A 10,747-nucleotide genomic window follows, 5' to 3' on the forward strand; every position below is an offset into this window, starting at 1 on the left:
GTAACATATTCACATGTTCCAGAGATTAGGATATGGACAACTTTGGAATTATTCTATCTATCACAACAGGCAAATGGAATTTACTTGAGGTTAAATATTCAACGTACCCTGAATTCTCCTTTCAGACCTCTGGATGCCATTCTTTCCCAAAGCACATCTTTATTATTAAATAAAAGACCTGGTAAAGTTGCTAATTCAACTGATGTTGTAATTTGGCAATGCCCAGATTAAACTCTGTTTAGTCTGTAGCAATCTCAGCTCTGTAGCTGAAATAGATAATGAATTATTTTAGCACGATCTTAGAAATTCCCTGAATTTTAGGCCTGAATTATTTTAATATAATTATATAAATTCCCTGAAACTCCCTGAATTAAAGCCAATAATTTAGGGTCTTGAACTTCACATTGTCCTTTTCGTCACTGTTCAGGGATACTACAAGGGGCCCTCTAACCCCATGGCTGTTGAAGTTCTCATGCCCTTCATCCTGGTCTGTGGCAGTGACCTTCAATGCACACTTTATCACAGACTACTATAAACCATAACTTAGTTATTTCTTTGTTGTATTTCATGAGCTGAAGTTTACCATCCCTTAAATATTGCTGGATTTTTCACTGCTTTTAGTCCAACAAGACCCAAATTCCCCTGCACTAATTTCCCTGACACTTTGTGGCCTGTCTTTTTGCAATGTTAGCCAGGGTGCTTCATTGTAAGCAACAGAAAGCAAGTGTGATTAAAGCCAAAAATAAAATATATTCAGAGATAAGATGTTGCTCCCAGAATTGCTGGAGGGTCTTGAGAACAAATTCAGTAACTTAGCATGAACCAAGAAAGCCAGAATCAGCCAAAATTACCCAACAAGACCAGTCTGATAATGAAGATAGTGGTATAGCAGCCACCCCAGCACTGGCCACTGGATGCTGCCACTGACGTTCTTACCACTGCAATAATCCTGCCCAGAATGAATCCCTTGCTTCCTAGCTTCTTTGCTTCACTAGATCAAGATCCCAAGTCCTGAGAAGAGGCATCTGACTGGCTAAACCTAGACAACATTCCTGTGTCCTGGTTCCTTGGAAGAACAGACAGCAAGGATCTGGCCTCTTTGGATCAACATGGTGAAGTATTCATACTTCTTCTTCACACTGCTAAATGGAGTTCTCATCATACTGTACTTTAATAACATAGATGTTCATCTTCTCCACTAGACTGACACTAAAGGATAGGTACCATATCTTTAACTTGGTGTTCCCGGAAGCTACCACAGTACCTGGTACACAGTAGGCGCTCAGTAAATGAAATATTAAGAAGGTAAATTTATTCCAGGGTTTTCTTATAATCTTTTAAAAAAAGAACTGACCAGGAAAATGAGGCATCAAGGATGGAGGGTATGAATGGTAACAGAAAGAAGCAAGTCTGTTCGATGGGGGCTGAGAAGATAAGGGCATGGGATACGTGTGTGTGTGTGTGTGTGTGTGTGTAGGTATTAGGTTTGTGTGCTATAGAGATGGACAGAGGAAGAGACAAATAAAACAAGAGAAAGTAAGAAACTGAAACGAGCAAATGAGCACTAGACTTAGCCAGCATGCAGTGTATTAACACAGCTCCAAAAGCCCAAGTGACCTGGAAAAAAATTACCCCAAAACTAAAAGGAATTATTATGTAGGTAATTAATCACAGTCCATAGCACTGATATACTTAGGGGGACTACTAAATCCCAATATCCTCAGAATATTTTCCCTAAAACAATAGTTTCATCATGTAATTCACCACTCAGAAACATTCAATGGCTCCCCAATGTCAGAGATTAAAATCCACATTCCTTAATACAGTATTCAAGGCCCTACCTAACCAATCTTCCAAAATGAAGAGTCAAGTCTCTTCTCCAGAAATGCCTTCCTTGTTCCTAACTCTATCCTTGTTCCTAACTCTATCCTTGTTCCTATTTCTTAAGCTGTTTCTGTTCCCCATTCTGAAAAGACCTTCCTTGCCTCTTCACCTATACAAATCTAATTATCCTTCAAGATTCCAATTAAGACTTTCCTTCTCCTTCCCCAACTCTTCCAACCCTCTCTCATTTTAGAACTGAAGTAATAATTTCTAGCACCACCATTTTTCCCTGAATCGTATAGATCCTCAGCACTGTAGGGTTATTCAACTTTGGGGTTATGCATGTTACCGTTGCACTAAGATGAGAAAATCGAATTGCCAGACCATGACTTCTTCTCGGTATTCTCATGTGTTGACAATGTTAAAAATTAGCTTAAATAAATGACAGTATTAATACAATTTTTCTCATATACATGAAAAAGAGAGAAAAAATTATTCACATGGGAAGATGATTTAAACCTATGTACAAAACTTCAGTAGGTATAGGTCACACAATTTAGGAGATGATGGCTTCTTCCAACCTGGGCTGAAATTCCAGTTCTCCCAGAAGAACTTTCCTAGAAGCCTCAGCAAACCTCTCCTCACATTACCTTTGCATCTGGACCTAAAGATGGGGTCTGTATACAGATGAGAGAATAAATGAGCAAAATTTAGTTCCTATTTGGAAAGAGAAAGAGGGGAATGTATGCTTGGTGAGTAACTAAGAATGTCTGCAAACCCTCCTCACCCCACCACTGTGACTGATTCTTTTGAACCTTTAAGTTTGAGTTGCTATGGATTAGAATACAAATACAAAAGACAGACATTATTTCCATTCATAAGTAGTCCATGTCTTAAAACATGTTCTTAATGTTTAATAAAATGCTTACTAATTTAAAAAAAATCAGAATTTCAAATAAAACATCTATTCTTTATTTTTATTGAATTACAATGGACGTATAGTATGCTAATTTCAGGTATACGACATAGTGATTCAATATTTCTGTACATTATGAAATGATCACCATGGTAAGTCTAGTTACCATCTGTCACCAACAAAGTTATTACAATATTATTGACTATATTCCCTATGCTGTACATTATACCCCCATGACACCGCTTTTCATTTTTAACCAACAAGCCTTGCAGTAATAAATTGTGACTCTGAGAGGCCACTGCCCAGCCCTGGAGTGCTCCTTTCTTTAATGTTAGTAATACTCCTGGACTTGACATAATGCTTTACAAGTTTACATTATCACATCTGATTCTGTAAAAATAAAATTTACTGATAAAGAAATTGATACTACACTGTTGAGAGATTTGCCTAGCATCCGATGACTAATAACTACCGGGTCCAAAGCTAGAATCCAGATCTTCTGATAGAAGGTGAGGTAGAGTGGAAGGAAATGGGGTTTGGAGGCCACCAGACCTGGGTTCAAATCCCAGTTTTGGACTTAAACTGTGTAACCTTCAGACGTGACTTACCTCGAGAGCCTTGGTTTTCTCTGTAAAAGGACATAACGCAGGGGTCCTCTACCCAGTGATGGAATGAAGATGGAGAGAGTGTGTGAAAATTGCCTGGTGTTCGGGGGCCTTGGATTAAAAGACAGATTTTTTTTTTCCCGACCTTGTTATCTCTTTCCAAAGTCCATTTCTTTCCAAAGTGCAGCCGATCACAGAAGGATCATGTAGGGTGATGACCCAGAGAGGTCTTCCGAACGGGGAGAGACATCGCTTAGCCTGGCAGCTATAAATGGTCAAAAAGCAAGACCATACTGGCCTCCCCTCCAACAGTAACGACATCGGAGGGAACTCTAGGTTTTGGCTTCCTGGATGGTTTACTAGGGCCGTTGAAGGACTTCAAGATGATTCTCATAAAAGCTGTTTTCCTTGTGATTAAGTTGTGTTTGCCTGTTAACTATGTGGTAAACAAACCCTCAGCTCCCGCCTCCTGGTTCTAGTGCAGCCGCGTGTTAATTGGGACCCGGAGGGTAGCGGGTTGGCAAGGCTGCCGGGGATGGGACGCCAAGGAGCCCCATTTGGTTATCAGTTCTGTTGACATGAGCTGAGCTGTATGTGGTTGTGTGGCGTGTCCAGCAGGTCTAGCAGGGGTTTTCCCGGCTATGAAAGGCCTGCTGTTTGAAACGCTTGGCCTGCAGTCAAATGAGGGCTTGAGATCAGGATTCCCACTGCCGTCAGCCCATCAGCTCCACCAGCGCCTCTCCCGCTCGGCCAGGGGGAAGGGCCGACCAAACATGTCTGGTCTCATCCTTAGGTCAGGGCTGAGGAGAGAAGGAAAGGCAGGAGTGAAGCAGGCTGCACCTGGAGCTCATCTGCTCTTCTTAGCACCCACCACCGCCCCCAAGCCAGACAGAAAAATATCCCTTTCCCAGCGCTGAAATCCTTTCCCTCTGTGTCACTTATCGGGACTGAACTCAGACACACTCAATCCCTGAAAAAAGGCTGCCAGGGAATCAAATGGGTGGGAGAGGCTTGCTGGGAAATTCCTCCCAGCCAGTGGATACATGACTGCAGAAGAAATTGGGGCAGTTCCCAGTGTAACTTGCTACCCCTCCCCCAGGGGCAATCACTGTCAAAGATGATTTATTTTAAACATTTTGTAATTATTTTAGCCAATGGAGTGTGTGTGTGTGTGTGTGTGTGTATCTGTGTGTGTTGCAGAGACAGAGTGTGTGTGTGTGTGTGTGTGTGTGTGTGTACGTTTGATCATTTGAGGTTAAGTCTGTGTTCACAAGCGCCTTTGAGTTCAGTAGAGTCCAACCGCCAAACCCACACCCAAATATTTTGTAGATAACAGAAGAGCCATTGCCGGTGATGCTTGTATGTACACAGACAAGCTTTGTGGGAGTGCGGTGAGGACCCTGAAGTGGGACGAGGACTGTGAGGACTTTGCAATAAGAGCTACAGCAAGTCATTCCACTGCATCTCGAGAAACATGTTTAGAAACCTCCATGAAAACCATTCCTTCTGCTTCTTAGTAAATGAATATAATTAAGTACCTAAAGGGTACAGTTATTGAGTGAAGCGCTGCAGAACAGGGTGAGCATTTACTATGAGGTTTAGGTTTGTTCTTATACTCCATGTTAAATACTCACAACCCTGGAAGCAATTATGCCAAAATGTTAACTGTGGTTAATTCTGAGTGGTGGGAATGTGAGTGAGTGGTATTTTCTCCTTGTATTTTTCTACAGTTTAGACATTTCTACAAACACATAATTTTAAATGCTTACTGGATGAGTGAATGAATGAATGAGTGAGTGAATGAATGAACTCAGCTAGGTCTACTTGAAAATAGGCCCAGCTCCTGTTTTTAAACTGCTTCTGTTCCTAAAGAGGTAGGATAGATAACATTACCAAACATCTGTTTTATGGGATTTTTGTGTTTGTTTGTTTGTTTGTTCGCCTTCTATTTTCTTCTTTTTTAGGGTATTTGAAGAATGGAAAACAAGAGGCAATGTACACATTGGGATAGCATAGAGTCAGTGGGGGGAGGTTGAAAAGTTGTGGAAAGAGATGAAAGCCAGATGATAATCATTCAGTTTTAATGAAGGGCTTCCTCTGAGGAAATTGGAAGGTTGCAGACGGACAACAGAGGCTGCCGGCTGGTTATATTCACAGGTAAAAAGGAAGACACCACATCAGACAACATTCACCAGAAGGTAAGCTCCATGAGGGCAGAGACTATTTGTCTGTGAATTCCCTGAGCCTAGAGCAGTGTCTGGTACATGGAGCATGCTCAAAAAATAAAGTTTTAAATTATGAGTGAGGGGGAGGACCTTCAAGATGGCAGAGGAGTAAGATGTGGAGATCACCTTCCTCCCCACAAATACATCAAAAATACATCTACATGTGGAACAGCTCCTACAGAACATCTACTGAATGCTGGCAGAAGACCTCAGACTTCCCAAAAGGAAAGAAACTCCTCACGTAGCTGGGTAGGGCAAAAGGAAAAACAGAGACAAAAGAATAGGGACAGGACCTGAACCTCTGGGAGGGAGCTGTGAAGGAGGAAAGGTTTCCACACAGTAGGAAGCCCCTTCGCGGGCGGAGACTGCAGATGGCAGAGGGGGGAAACTTTGGAGCCACGGAGGAGAGCGCAGCAACAGGGGTGCGGAGGGCAAAGTGGAGAGATTCCCGCACAGAGGATCAGTGCCGACCAGCACTCACCAGCCTGAGAGGCTCGTCTGCTCACCTGCTGGGGCGGGCGGGGACTGGGAGCTGAGGCTCTGGCTTTGGAGGTCAGATCCCAGGGAGAGGACTGGGGTTGGTTGCATGAACACAGCATGAAGGGGGCTAGTGCACCACAGCTAGCTGGAAGGGAGTCCAGGAAAAAGTCTGGACCTGTCTAAGAGGCAAGAGACCATTGTTCCGGGGTGTGTGAGAAGAGGGGATTCAGAGCACCGCCTAAACGAGCTCCATAGACGGACGCGAGCCACAGCTATCAGGGAAATTTCTCTGTGCAGCCTCAGGAGCAGCAGATTAACTGTCCACAATCAACTTGATGTACCCTGCATCTGTGGAATACATGAATAGACAATGAATCTTCCCAATATTGAGGCCACGGACTTTGGGAGCAACTGTAGACTTGGGGTTTGCTGTATGCGACAGATTAGTTTCTGATTTTTATGTTTATCTTAGTATAGTTTTTAGAACTTGTTATCATTGGTGGATTTGTTATTGGTTTGGTTGCTCTCTTCTTTATTTTTTTTCTTTTTATTACTTATTTAAATTATAATAGTATTTTTTTATTTTTTATTTTAATACCTTTATTTTATTTTTTTCTTGCTTCTTTTTTTTCTCCCTTTTCTTCTGAGCCGTATGGCTAACAGGGTTTCAGTGCTCTGGCTGGGTGTCAGGCCTGAGGCTCTGAGGTGGGAGAGCCAAGTTCAGGACATTGGACCACCAGAGACCTCTTGGCCCCACGTAATATCAATCAGTGAGAGCTCTCCCAGAGATCTCCTTCTCAATGCTAAGACCCAGCCTCACTCAATGACCAGCAGGCTCCAGTGCTGGACACCCCATGCCAAACAACTAGCAAGACAGGAACACAACCCCACCCATTAGCAGAGACACTGCCTAAAATCATAAGTTCACAGACACCCCAAAACACACCACCGGATGCAGTCCTGCCCAGCAGAAAGACAAGATCCAGTCTCATCCACCAGGACACAGGAACCAGTCCCCTCCACCAGGAAGCCTACACAACCCACTGAACCAACCTTACCCACTGGGGGCAGACATCAAAAACAACGGGAAATACGAACATGAAGCCTGAGAAAGGGAGACCCCAAACACAGTAAGTTAAGCAAAATGAGATGACAGAGAAATACTCAGCAGATGAAGGAGCAAAGTAAAAACCCACCAGACCAAACAAATGATGAGGAACTAGGCAGTCTACCTGAAAAAGAATTCAGAGTAATGATAGTAAAGATATCCAAAATCTTGGAAATAGAATGGAGAAAATACAAGAAATGTTTAGCAAGGACCTAGAAAAACTAAAGAGCAAACAAACAATGATGAACAACACAATAAATGAAATGAAAAATTCTGTAGAAGGAATCAATAGCAGAATAACTGAAATAGAAGAACAGATAAGTGACCTGGAACATAAAATAGTGGAAATAACTACTGCAGAGCAGAATAAAGAAAAAAGAATGAAAAGAATTGAAGACAATCTCAGAGACCTCTGGGACAACATTAAATGCACCAACATTCGAATTATAGGGGTCCCAGAGGAAGAAGAGAAAAAAGAAATGTTCTGAGAAAATATTTGAAGAGATTATAGTTGAAAACTTCCCTAATATGGGAAAGGAAATAATCAGTCAAGTCCAGGAAGCACAGAGAGTCCCATACACGATAAATCCAAGAAGAAACATAACAAGACATATATTAATCAAACTATCAAAAATTAAATATAAAGAAAAATATATTAAAAGCAGCAAGGGAAAAGCAACAAATAACATACAAGGGAATCTCCATAAGGTTAACAGCTGACCTTTCAGTAGAAACTCTGCAAGTCAGAAGGGAGTGGCAGGGCATATTTAAAGTGATGAAAGGGAAAAAGCTACAACCAAGATTACTCTACCCAGCAAGGATCTCATTCACATTTGACAGAGAAATTAAAATCCTTACAGACAAGCAAAAGCTAAGAGAATTCAGCACCACCAAACCAGCTTTAAAACAAATGCTAAAGGATCTTCTCTAGGCAGGAAACACAAGAGAAGGAAAAGACATACAATAATAAACCCAAAACAATTAAGAAAATGGTAATAGGAACATACATATTGATAATTACCTTAAATGTAAATGGATTAAATGCTCCAACCAAAAGACACAGCCTGGCTGAATGGATACAAAAACAAGACCCATATATATGCTGTCTACAAGAGACCCACTTCAGACCTAGGGACACATACAGACTGAAAGTGAGGGGATGGAAAAAGATATTTCATTCAAATGGAAATCAAAAGAAAGCTGGATTAGCAATTCTCATATCAGACAAAATAGACTTTAAAATAAAGACTATTACAAGAGACAAAGAAGGACACTACATAATGATCAAGGGATCAACCCAAGAAGAAGATATAACAATTGTAAATATTTATGCACCCAACAGAGGAGCACCTCAATACATAAGGCAAATGCTAACAGCCACAAAAGGAGAAATCGATGGTAACATAATAATAGTAGGGGAGACAGCCTCATCCACCAGAGGGCAGGCAGCAGAAGCAAGAAGGACTACAATCCTGCAGCCTGTGGAACAAAAACCACATTCACAGAAAGATAGACAAGATGAAAAGGCAGAGGGCTATGTACCAGATGAAGGAACAAGTTAAAATCCAAGAAAAACAACTAAATGAAGTGGAGATAGGCAACCTTCCAGAAAAAGAATTCAGAATAATGATAGTGAAGATGTTCCAGGACCTCAGAAAAAGATTGGAGGCAAAGATTGAGAGGATGCAAGAAATGTTTAACAAAGACCTAGAAGAATTAAAGAACAAACACCTAGAAGAATTAAAGAACAAACAAAAAGGGATGAACAATACAATAACTGAAATATAAAATACACTAGAAGGAATCAATAGCAGAATAACTGAGGCAGAAGAACGGATAAGTGACCTGGAAGACAGAATGGTGGAATTCTCTGCCGCAGAACAGAATAAAGAAAAAAGAATAAAAAGAAATGAAGACAGCCTAAGAGACCTCTGGGACAACATTAAATGCAACAACATTTGCATTATAGGGGTCACAGAAGGAGAAGAGATAGAGAAAGGACCTGAGAAAATATTTGAAGAGATTAGAGTCGAAAACTTCCCTAACATGGGAAAGGAAATAGCCACCCAATTCCAGGAAGTGCAGAGAATCCCAGGAAGGATAAATCCAAGGAGAAACACACAGAGACACACAGTAATCAAATTGGAAAAATTAAAGACAAAGAAAAATTATTGAAAGCAACAAGGGAAAACAACAAATAACATACAAGGGAACTCCCATAAGGTTAACAGCTGATTTCTCAGCAGAAACTCTACAGGCCAGAAGGGAGTGGCATGATATATTTAAAGTGATGAAAGGGAAGAACCTACAACCAAGATTACTCTACCTGGCAAGGATCTCATTCAGATTCAGTGGAGAAATCAAAAGCTTTACAGACAAGCAAAAGCTAAGAGAATTCAGCACCACCAAACCAGCTCTACAACAAATGCTAAAGGAACTTCTCTAAGTGGGAAACACAGAGAAGAAAAGGACCTACAAAAACAAACCCATAACAATTAAGAAAATGGTAACAGGAAGATACATATCGATAATTACCTTAAACGTGAATGGATTAAATGCTCCAACCAAAAGACACAGGCTTGCTGAATGGATGCAAAAACAAGACCCATATATATGCTGTCTACAAGAGACCCACTTCAGACCTAGGGACACATACAGACTGAAAGTGAGGGGATGGAAAAAGATATTCCATGCAAATGGAAATCAAAAGAAAGTTGGAGTAGCAACACTCATTTCAGATAAAATAGACTTTAAATAAAGAATGTTACAAGAGACAAGGAAGGACACTACATAATGATCAAGGGATCAATCCAAGAAGAAGATATAACAATTACAAATATATATGCACCCAACATAGGAGCACCTCAATACATAAGGCAACTGCTAACACTATCAAAGAGGAAATCGACAGTAACACAATAATTATGGGGGACTTTAACAACTCACTTACACCAATGGACAGATCATCCAAACAGAAAATTAGTAAGGAAACAGAAGCTTTAAATGACATAATAGACCAGATAGAGTTCATTGATATTTATAGGACATTCCATCCAAAAACAGCAGATTACACTTTCTTCTCAAGCGCACAAGGAACATTCTACAGGATAGATCACATCTTGGGTCACAAATCAAGCCTCAGTAAATTTAAGAAAATTGAAATCATATCAAGCATCTTTTCTGACCACAACGCTATGATATTAGAAATGAATTACAGGGAAGAAAACGTAAAAAAATACAAACACATAGAGACTAAACAATACATTACTAAATAACCAGGAGATCACTGAAGAAATCAAAGAGGAAATCAAATAATACCTAGAGACAAATGACAATGAAAACATGATGATTCAAAACCTATGGGATGCAACAAAAGCAGTTCTAAGAGGGAAGTTTATAGCGATACAAGCCTACCTCAAGAAACAAGAAAAATCTCAAATAAACAATCTAACCTTACACCTAAAGGAACTAGAGAAAGAAGAACAAACAAAACACAAAGTTAGTAGAAAGAAAGACATCACAAAGATCAGATGAGAAATAAATGAAATAGAAACAAAGAAAACAATATCAAAGATCAATAAAACTAAAA

General features: G+C 40.4%; 1 long non-coding RNA gene across 1 annotated transcript in view; it reads right to left on the reverse strand.

Moving 5' to 3' along the window:
• Positions 1 to 8,519, reverse strand: part of LOC309640712 — a 33,912-nt gene extending 25,393 nt beyond the window's left edge. The window contains exons 1-4 of the long non-coding RNA XR_014252343.1: positions 6,077 to 8,519; positions 3,349 to 4,145; positions 2,325 to 2,488; positions 108 to 266 (exon numbers count right to left, since the gene is read on the reverse strand). This is a non-coding gene — a long non-coding RNA (uncharacterized lncRNA). The remainder of the gene's footprint in view (positions 1 to 107; positions 267 to 2,324; positions 2,489 to 3,348; positions 4,146 to 6,076) is intronic.
• Positions 8,520 to 10,747: the final 2,228 nt, after the last annotated feature.

Source organism: Balaenoptera physalus, assembly GCF_965194825.1.
Source record: "Balaenoptera physalus genome assembly, chromosome: 13".
Classification (NCBI taxonomy): domain Eukaryota; kingdom Metazoa; phylum Chordata; class Mammalia; order Artiodactyla; family Balaenopteridae; genus Balaenoptera; species Balaenoptera physalus.